We start from the raw sequence: 10,600 nt of genomic DNA on the forward strand, positions 1-10,600 counted from the left end.
TTAAAGAAAAGGTATAATACTGAGAATATTATTTCTGAGAAGTACACAATAATTCATTACAGTAAAACCTCTTTACATCGTAATGGAAGGGACCTAAATTTGGGCATTTTGATGTATGGAGGTTCACTATAGAGAGGTTTTAGTGATAGGCACCATTTTTTCATATCATTTGGAAATGAAAGGCACTACTGTCTTTTCAACCATTATATTTATGTGTTTAAACACACATGCATGCATCAGTGAACATATATTTATTATTTAATAATAACAGACAGCGAACGATATCACATGATTTTTACCATGATTTTAGAGAAAATGATGTGATCTCTCAATTCAACAGTCACTTTAAATGATTGCAGGGTTCCCACTCTAACTACATTATAAAATTCACGGCTTTTTCCAGGTTTTCACGGTATAAATGTCATCAAATTCACGGTTTGTAGATGAGGAATCTTAAGCAGAAATATTGATCACACAACAATCATCAGCCGCATGTTAACTAAAAATGTATCAAACGCAACAGATGCCTTGAATGCAAACGCAGCAATGAAAGCGCTATCTCTTATAACGTCACCTAAAGTTAGCAAAATTCAGGTCCGGCTAAAGGGTGTGAGTGAGAAAATGGAGAGAGCAGGGTGGCAAGGAAGTGAAGAAGTGCCTGATTTTTTGCCAGGGTTAATGTCTTCCAATCGCAGGCTCAAGGTCAATGTGCAGTCATGGCACACGGAACAATTAATAATGCACTTCGAATACACATGTGAGTGGACAGTATCTGCATGTGACTCGGCCTTGAAGCATGATCGAAACATCGATTTTTCTTTTAATCTGTCTATCGTAAATCTAAAATCAAGTTTGAGAGATTTCTAAGGTTTTGTGACGAAATTCACGGCTATTTCCGGGTTTTTTTCATGGTAGACTAAATTCACGGCTTATTCACGGTTTTAAGGTTTCCACAGTTGAGTGGGAACCCTGGATTGGGATATTTGGATACCTTTTTTCTTATTTACTGTTAGGTATGGTCTCATATTGAACAAAATGGCCACAACTTATGATTAACGTGAAAATGACAGCATAATGAGGTGTATAAGAAAAAAAAGAGAGTAAAATGTATTGCTGAAAGTATTATTCCATGTGCGTAACCATGGCTGCGTTAATGGTCTCTTGTTGTCTCGGTACGATTTGCAGAGGTAGTTAGGCCATATCGGGAGTGTCTCATTGGTATGATAAGTGGAGGTTTTATGATGTAAAGAGGTTCACTATAGAGAGGTTTGCCTATAAATTTGCATGTAAATCAGATGGGACCATAGGGGTGGTATGATGTATGGAGGTTTATGATGTAAAGAAGTTCACTACATAGAGGTTTTACTGTATTTATTAATTTCATTAATCCCTTATAAATTCAGTATTGTTAGTTATTTAATTGAGAAATGCTGTGTGCAAAATGCACTCATGTTGCACATACACTATGTAGGTATTATGAAATATAATTAATGTTGCAAGTAAATATTATACACCAAAATGTAATATTTGAATAAATATTATATTATTTTCAATAGGAGTTGCCATTGTGTCGCGGCTCCAGCGATACTCTCGGTTGCGAGGGAGACCTGGGATCGGGTGATCATGGCGTTTAGTAAAGGAAAGGCCGGGATAGGAATTTTAAAACACCCGGAGGTGCGTTTATTAGTATCAGAAAGTTACAGGGGGGGGGTCTGTAAGGACAAGCGAGGTCCGCGGCTGATGCTTCCGCGTGGCTGGGTCCGGCTCTGTCCGGAACTGCCTCTCTGGGAATCTCCGTGGATCCGCGACAGCTCTGGCGGAGTTCCGGCGTTGGCGGCGGGTCCAGGCGCTACGGCGGGGTCATGGGCCTCGTCCTCCGTCTGCTTCCGCGGGTGATGACCTCAGGCGGGCGGCGGTGTCCGGGGAGAGGACCCTCTGGGACAGCGTGCGCGCTCCTCGCGGAGGGTGCGAGTGTGGCGCCGGTCCACCCGCAGTTTACGGGGCATCCGGCAGAGTGCGGCGCCGGTCCACCCGCAGTTTACGGGGCATCCGGCCGATTGAGGGCCTGTGGTAGGAACTATGAGGATATGCTCGCTCTTAGTCCTAGCTTCGGCCTCCTCAACCCCGACTGCCTTCCATGGTCCGGGCAGCGTCTTTTATATCCAACCCTGGCCTCCCTCCATCCAATGAGGGTGCTTCGCTGGGTCACGAGGTGACGCTTTCGATCAGAATGGGATGGGAAGGTTCGTGGTGTGAGAGCAGGTGTGAGACCAGGTGTGCGTTTAGACGCGGGAGTGGGGGAATCGCGTGGTGTGAGGGGAAGGCAGCGGGCTGGAGTGGGGAAGGTGAGGAGATGAGGAGAGCGTTCCGGTGGAGTGGGGAGGGTCACGTGGTGACGCGTTCTTCACCGGGGGCGCATGTTTCAAGTGGGTTTTGCCCATGTTCCAATGCAGCACAACAATTGGTGGAATAAAAATTCATTTTAAAAGATCTGTGGCTTTATTTTGTCAGATATATTTAAGTTTTTCTGCCTGTTGTGGTCACATCACAATGTGAGATCTGTGATGAATTTGAAAAATGCTCTGTGAGCCCTCCAAAATAAAATTATTAATACATCGGATTTGGAATGGCCACAGCATTGAGGGGATACTGTAGAGGTATACATACATATATAATTAAAAATCATGTCTTTCATAATTTAATTTCCAGGACTACATACTTAAATAAAACGTCTTTCACGCTTTCCCTCTGAACTCGCCCAAAACCAGCCCAAAATAATTCAGTGTCAAGCGCAAACTTTAAATACTCTCATGCTATCTGGTAGACTTATTTTTCTCTGCCATGAGGAAGTTACAAATGCTACTTCATTTTATATTTTGAGCTAAAATCAAATATTTTATTTTAAAATTGAATATTTAAAAAAAATTAATTTATCGAAAGAAATTTGTCATACCTCACGTTACATTAAAATAATTCCCTGCTTCCAATCCATTTTTTTGGTGGTATTGAATATAAATTGCTAACTTGCACAGAGGCGAATTGCAGACAATGAACCTCTATAGTAAATGATGGAATACATGACGGTGTCACGAAAGAATAACTGCTAGAATAGGCAAGGGAAAACCAACCCACTACCTTTTCCCTGAAAACATGGCACAATCTTTTCCACAATTTAAGCTGGCTGTATAGGGATACAAGATAATGCTATACTGTCATATAAAAAAGTTACAATTGTGGTTCTGCCATATTAGGCAATGCAGGTGACCTGCAAGAGGGGGTGCGCTCCCCCTGCCATCCCCACACGTAATTGCCATGAAGTGGGGATACAAGCCATGAATCTCGAAGATTTATGCTCTGGGATATCATTTTTGCCTTAAAACAGGCATTTTGGAAGCCAGCTATTACTGCCATATGTTATGTCAGAAGGTATCTTCATAAAAGATATCATTAGAATTTGTTTACGTTTTTCCTCCCATTATGAAGATTTCGTGATTGTTGACCATTCACTGATCACCTTATCGTCCCTCCTTACAACGGCTAGATACTAGTAATGCATTCCCTTCATTCATCCTGTACTCGCTGAGCACCTCATCAAACAATGGCAAATAAAGCATTTAGAAGGAGGATGAGAAGTCATCCGCCAACCACCAACAGCTCAAGTCAAGTAGGGCAACTTATAGGTATACATACCTTCTTACACGTTATTCTCGCTGTGGGGATACAAGCCCCAAATCTCGAAGATATTGACTCCGGGTCGTCAGTTTTGCTCTAAAAAGGCCATTTTGGAAGCCAGCTATTAGTGTGGTATACAGTGCAACCTCGATATAACGACACCCCACGGTGCACTAATAAACACTCGCTATAGCGAATTGTCGCTTTACCGGAGGTGGAGCAAATAATAGCCAATATACCTGTTGCGGGCAGATATACAGGAACAGGAGTGGTGCGGCGACAGATAAATATCTATCCGATAAACGTAAGCATAAATCCAGACGAAAGGCGATGTTTTTTGCATCACTAAATTTCCTTACTCGAACAACGACTAACTATTCAAACCATTTATAAGCGCCGCACTGAATAAAAATCATGGAAAGCATTGTTTCGTCAATCATTATGCTAATGCACAACCGACGAAGTCATTTTTCTATGAACTTAATTAGTTCATTTACGTGATCATTCTATTATTTTGGTATTTTCCACTGAAAATTCAAAAATTAACTGACAAAACAGTATCGCGGTTATTTAATGCCTCAAAGGTTTCCATTGGTGTATGTTTATTGTTTCTGTACGTTAACCGGCAGTGAAGTGAAATAACGCATTACATTTGTTTCTACCGGTGGAAGGTTGTATAACGTTCCCGCCTTGGAAGACTTTTTCTATCAGATAATGTAATATCTTCATCATCTACGGTAAAAACTTTGCTAAGCTTGAAAAATGACGTGATTAAAATTACCGTTGTTGAAAAAAGTTTCTTTTTGAGTTTTACGCTCGCGACGTATTTGAAATGATACACCGAGTTTACCACGGCACTGCAAACGAGAGTTAGTTGTTCTGTGAGTTCTTCCAGCGGCCACCAGGGGATGTTCGGCTGCCTACGTAACAAAAGAGAGCGCCAGTACGACTCCGACCAATGACCCGAATAGTTCACCCTTGTAAATCCGCAACGGAGAATAAATACGTCCATCCGGACAATTCACGCTGAGTATCATTGCTTCGTACATCCTACATCATCGCTAAGGCGCACTACCTACCTTTAGAGGCATCATTGCAAGTAATACCTCATACTGCAAGGGTTTTGTCGGGGAGTTGTATATAAAAAAAAAGTTCCGTTTCGTCTATGTTATATGACGCGGGGAATACTTCTAAAGATACTTATGATCGGAGTCCTCTCTTCCACGACTTCAGGTTTACACCGCAGGCATCACCAGGGGAGTTGTGAGGGGAGATAACGCTTTGGTGCTTCGCATTAGTATAATCAACCTTCCGCACTCTTAAAATTCTCGATTCGCAATCTATCCCTAAAATACTCCGCTTCAGGCTTGGGCCTAGCCCCTTTCTCAGAAGTTCCCGCAGATTTGAATGGGCAAAACCACCCGAACAAAGCTCCTTATAACTCTTCATCGTCTGCATTCCTTGGGCGCTTTTGTTTTTTTTAATTTTGCAGAGCGAATAGGAAGATAAATTTAATTTCGACACTCATATTACTCCTTTATTTTTATTTTCTCGCTTATACGTGTTTGGTGTTTTTTTGGCCATGGTGACTGCCATCAAATGCTTTCTATTCACGCAACTCACGGACGTGCGGGTATGCTGCCGACTGCTTTCTGCCGCCCGAGGAACAAAAGAAGATTAAGCATTCGCGAATGCTAATGCCACAATATTTTCACCAAAATTAACTACTTATTTATCGAACGACGGTTTACCACATAAATTTGAGACTGAGCACTCCATTAACTTCATTTCTAACAGATCGCTAGCAATTACAGAGGTTAAGGAGTCTTGATGAAAGTCTTCCGGCGGTGAAACCCTCGCTATGGCGAGAGCCAACACCAAAAGGGTCTCGTAAAAACGAATTTTTTAACACGCTTATTGTAGGGTCAATTGACGGTGCATCGGCTATCTCTCGTTATAGCGGGAGTGTCGCTATAGCCCGTACTCGCTTTAGCGAGGTTCCACTGTAGTATGTCAGAAGGTATCTTTGTAAATGGTATCTTTAGAATTTGTTTACTTTTTCTCTTGCGCTTTGGAGATTTCATGCTTGTTGACTATTCACTGGTCATCTTATCCCCCCTCCCCACAACAGCTGGCTAGTAGCAATGCACCCCCTTTGCTCATCCTCTTGTCCCTGAGTACCTTGTCGAACAATGGCATACAAAGCATTGAGGAGGGGGGTGAGTTGTCCTCCGCCTACGGCAACAGCTCAGTCAAGTAGGGGAACTTACAGGTATACCTTCTTACACGTTATTCTCGCCGTGGGGATATAAGCCGCAAATCTCGAGGATTTTGGCTCTGGGCCGTCAGTTTTGCTCTAAAAAGGCCATTTTGGAAGCCAGCTATTAGTGTGGTATAGTATGTCAGAAGGTATTTTCGTAAATGGTGTCATTAGAATTTGTTTACTTTTTTTCTCGCGTTTTGAAGCTTTTGTGGTAGTTGACTGTTCACTAAACAGTTGCTTTATCGTCCCTCCCCACAACAGCTGGCTATTCGTAATGAATCCCCTGCGCTCATCCTCTTGTCGCTGAGAACCTCGTTGAACAATGGCAGACAAAGCATTGAGAAGGGGGGTAAATAGTCGTCCGCCTACGGCAACAGCTCAGTTCAAGTAGGGCAACTTACAGGCATACCTTCTTACGCGTTATTCTTGCTGTGGGGTGGGGGGGGGGGACATTAGCAGATACAGGCAAAACTAAATGGGGGCATAGAATTCGAGGGTTAATGTACAAGTAAGGAACGTTTTTGCTTGCTGTCACTGTGCACCATCTACCGATTCGATCGATGGATTTTTCTTCCTCATAGGAAAATCCACTAGAATTGGTAGAAAATTAATGGCTTTGCCTGGTTTCGCTAATAGTAGGGCCCTCTTTGCTTCTATAGCGTTGAGGTGTCTTTCCCTCGTCCTGTCCCTTTCCCTTCCCAGAGGCGTCGACAGGCTCCTATCGCGGGGGCGCCTTTTTTCCTTTTTCCTTCCTCTCCAGCCCCTCCCCGGGTGATCGGGCGTATAAGCCACTGGCTTGGTTCCCGGCCCCGCTGTGTTGTATCCTCGAAGGGCTCCCTTGAGCCCTCATGCATTGTCACTGTGCACCCACCTGCTGCGTTTATCTTGGAGTCCGTGAGCTAGGCACATATGTTAGTATCCAGCCGTGACAACGGGAATGTCTCTGCACTGTTCGTTTTTTCGATATACAAATAGAAAATGTGCTCAGGGATTGAAACTCCCCCCAGTTTTAAGGTGCGGACAGTGATACGTTTGTTGTGGGGCAATAACTTCAAACTGATAGAAAATTATCGTCAAGTGCGTAAAGTATACGGAGAAAATGTAATGAATGAAAGTTTTCCGGAAATGGAGCTTCATGTCTAAAAATGGCAGAACTAACGTTTACAAGGAAGAGAAGACTGGATATCCGAGCATTGTGACTGTCAAACTGGTCACTAAAATTGATTGAAAAATTTGTGAAAACCACTTTTTCACAACAATGGATTTTTTGCTTTGTTTCCCACAAGTTTTACGGATTTTCTTGATCGAAATTTCCACGCCAAGGCTTGTCTACCACAAATTTTGCACAAGATGGGTGCTGAAAGTTCTTACAGACCACCATAAAGGTTAGAGAAAACCAAGAAACCCAAGAAGATCTTTGCACTGCACCCAAGAACTCCTGAATGCCTTAAAATGGGAGGTTTTCCCCTCATACGCACTATATAGTCTCGTATCTTGCTCCAAGTGAATAGAACTTGTTTTCAAGAATGAAGACTTGGCTAGCAGCACAGCACTTTGACAATGACAAAGAGCACTGGATGTGTGTCACTGGGTCGCTGAGATCGCAGGCAGCAAAATTCTATGACGATGGAATTTCTAAGCTTTTCTACCGATATGATAAGTGTCTCAATTTGTTTGGTGATTATGTAGAAAAGTAGTATTTTGTCATTCTTTCAGATGTATAAAATAAAATCTGTTTACTATTCCTAGTTTTTTCTTTATTACAGAACGTTCCTTACTTATTGAATAGCCCTCGTATTTCTCCAGAACTTTTATCGGAATGAAAAATAAGTTGCATGCAAAGTTTGAGAAAGTTTCATTTAAGCTGATTATACACTTATACAAGATAATGCTCTCTTATGATATAAAAAAAGGAAAAAGTTACAATTGTGGTTCCGCTATGTTAGGCAATACAGGTGGATCCTTAATGCAGGTGCACCCCCTGTTTCCACCATAGTTATCCGCCACTGTCAGCAGCAGCATCCTTGGGTGTACCCTGAGAGGGGCAGGAGGGGGTAGCTGCTCCCCTAGAAGCAAAAATTGCAAATGTCTTTAAGGAAAATAATATTATTTCAAGCAAATAATTTTAAAAAACTAATAAAGAGCTGTTACAGTTTCCTTAAAATTTTGATTTCATTCCCCTTTTCTATGCCTAAATCTTACCTACAACTTGAACAACCATGGCTTGCCCCCTCCCCCCCCCCCACTTTTGATCCTGGGTACACCCTTGGCAGGATCCATGAAAGAAGTAAAGAAGGTGGAGAAGAAGATAACAGGAGTAACGAAGACGAGTGTCAAGCAATGAATGTCGGGAGGTAGAATGTTAGGACAAAGATGAGAGCAGGTAAGCTAGGAAACATGAAGAGGATAATGGAGAAAGGGATAATAGGAATCTTGGGACTGTGGGAGGTACGGTTGAAGGATGGTGGGGACTACTGGAGAGATGGATCAGAATTGTATGTAGGGGTATGGAGGAAAGTCAATGAGTGGCAGCTCTTGGTAAGAAAGTGGTATGCATGGAATAGTTAAGCGATAGGATTCTGGTGATAGAAATTCAGAAGCGACCCAGCAACCTTAAGGTGGTTCAAGTTTAGATGCCCTTGTGAGTTTCATTGCTGTTTACACTCACATTAGTGATTCCTTCCCTCAATGAAAGGCTCTCTCTGAAAATTTAAATGATAGAGAAGTCTCACAAAACCATCAACTCATGAAAATTGGGCAGCAAGCAGTAGCTATGTCTTCTTATTTTAAACTTATAAGAGAATGGCTGATTGGGGAAGAGTTTTTGTTATCATAACTTGTAATCCCCTTCCATCTACCAAAATGTAACCAGAATGCAGTTTTGAGTCTTAGTTCCCCATTCTCCTACCTGATAACAGGTGGGAATTGATTATTCTTCAAAATTAGTCATTTACTATGGTCTATACCAGTGGTGTGTTCAGGGAGGGGTTGGGAGGGCTATATGTACTCAGCAAAATCTATAGAGAAGGACCCAAATATATTTATTTTTATCGATTTGTCACCCTCCCCCCACTATATTTGGCTGTTGAGTTAGGGTCAGGGATTCACCAAGAGGTCTCAAATTTTTTTAACCTTATATTAGATCAGTCCCAAAAATTTTTTTCCATTGGGCCAAATGGACTGGCTGATGATGGATGGAAAAAAATCGATTTTTCAGATCTGCCCTACCATATATCGATGGCTAAGTTCTAACAATACGAATCTCAAATCCAGCTGGTTTGAGACAGGTATCTTAAAAAAAGTGTAATAACATTAAAAAAATAAAATAAAAGCAAAAAAACAACTCTTTGATTGTAAATAAATGCTTCTTTTTTAGTTTTATGAACTTTTGGTTTTCAATTTCAGTGTACAAGTAAAAAAAATTAATCTTTTTTTGCTCTCCTGAAAAGTTGCTAGTTTTTATATATGTGTTGTTAGAATGCAGCCATCGACATGCTTCCTCAAATTAGACGTCATGCTCCAAGATGACTTCAGGTAGGTCCTTCTTGCCTGGACACAGCTTGCACTTGATGGACATGCTTTGATATGTCCAGGGGCAGTCTGGGGTTATTGGGGGCCCTCGGCTGGGACTCATCATGGGGGCCCTCCTCCTCATCCTGGGCTCCCCTCCCATTCCCCCTACAAAATTTTAGGAAATTTCATGCCCGGAAATGGATTTTGACTCTTCTGGCTCTTAAAAACTAGATGATAGTTATGACTAATAATACTATTTCACAGCTTATAAACAGCACAGTACAGCACAGTAATAATGTATTAAATGGTTCTATTAACTATTTATGTAGTGAATTTGTTCCCTGTAACCTAAAAAAATCTCTAATTAACCTTTTTGAATAGCCCTTTCAAATATGCATCAAGTTCTCTTTAGTCTCTTAAATCTTTATTTAATTTATTTTTTGCATGATATTTTCTCACTTTGTATGCTGTAAATACATAAAGTGAATAATGAAAACGTAGAACTTTATAATTACAAAAAACTTTGGTTCTAGGAATCCTAGTCATTTTTTCAAACACCTTTCATAAAGCTACACTTCATAATAGCCGTGAGCATTGTGGGGGCTCCCTAAGCTCGGGGCCCTTGGCGATTGCCAACCAGCCAACCTGGCCAGACTACCTCTGGATATATGTCTGTTCACATTCATGCTTGAAATATCTCTTCAAATAGGAAATGGAAATTTCTTCGTATTGAATGGCATGAAATTGTCATCCATTCCAAACTACAAGTAAAATACACAACACTGAACAGTTACAAGAACATTTGTTTACTCGTCGACCACAGCAACATGCACCACACATGACATCACATGGATCACACGAAGTACAATACAAATGATCACCGTAAACCATTATTTGTGGCTGCACATTGACAATACATTATTTTTTTTGCTTGAAAAAGTTCATGTAAAATGAAAGTGTTTTTGTACAAAATTTATCATTGGATTTGAAGTATTTTTGTATAAATATTGATGCGTAAAACATTTTTTATTAAGAAAAATAGCTAACTCTGCAGCTCGTAATGAGATCCAGCTGCTTGCAAAAATTGGTTCAGTCATTGTGCAATCGTGGCCGTAAACTGGGAAAAACAGAAATCATGGGACATATGTGGGT

This window comes from Ischnura elegans, chromosome 8 (genome assembly GCF_921293095.1).
Source record: "Ischnura elegans chromosome 8, ioIscEleg1.1, whole genome shotgun sequence".
Lineage (NCBI taxonomy): Eukaryota > Metazoa > Arthropoda > Insecta > Odonata > Coenagrionidae > Ischnura > Ischnura elegans.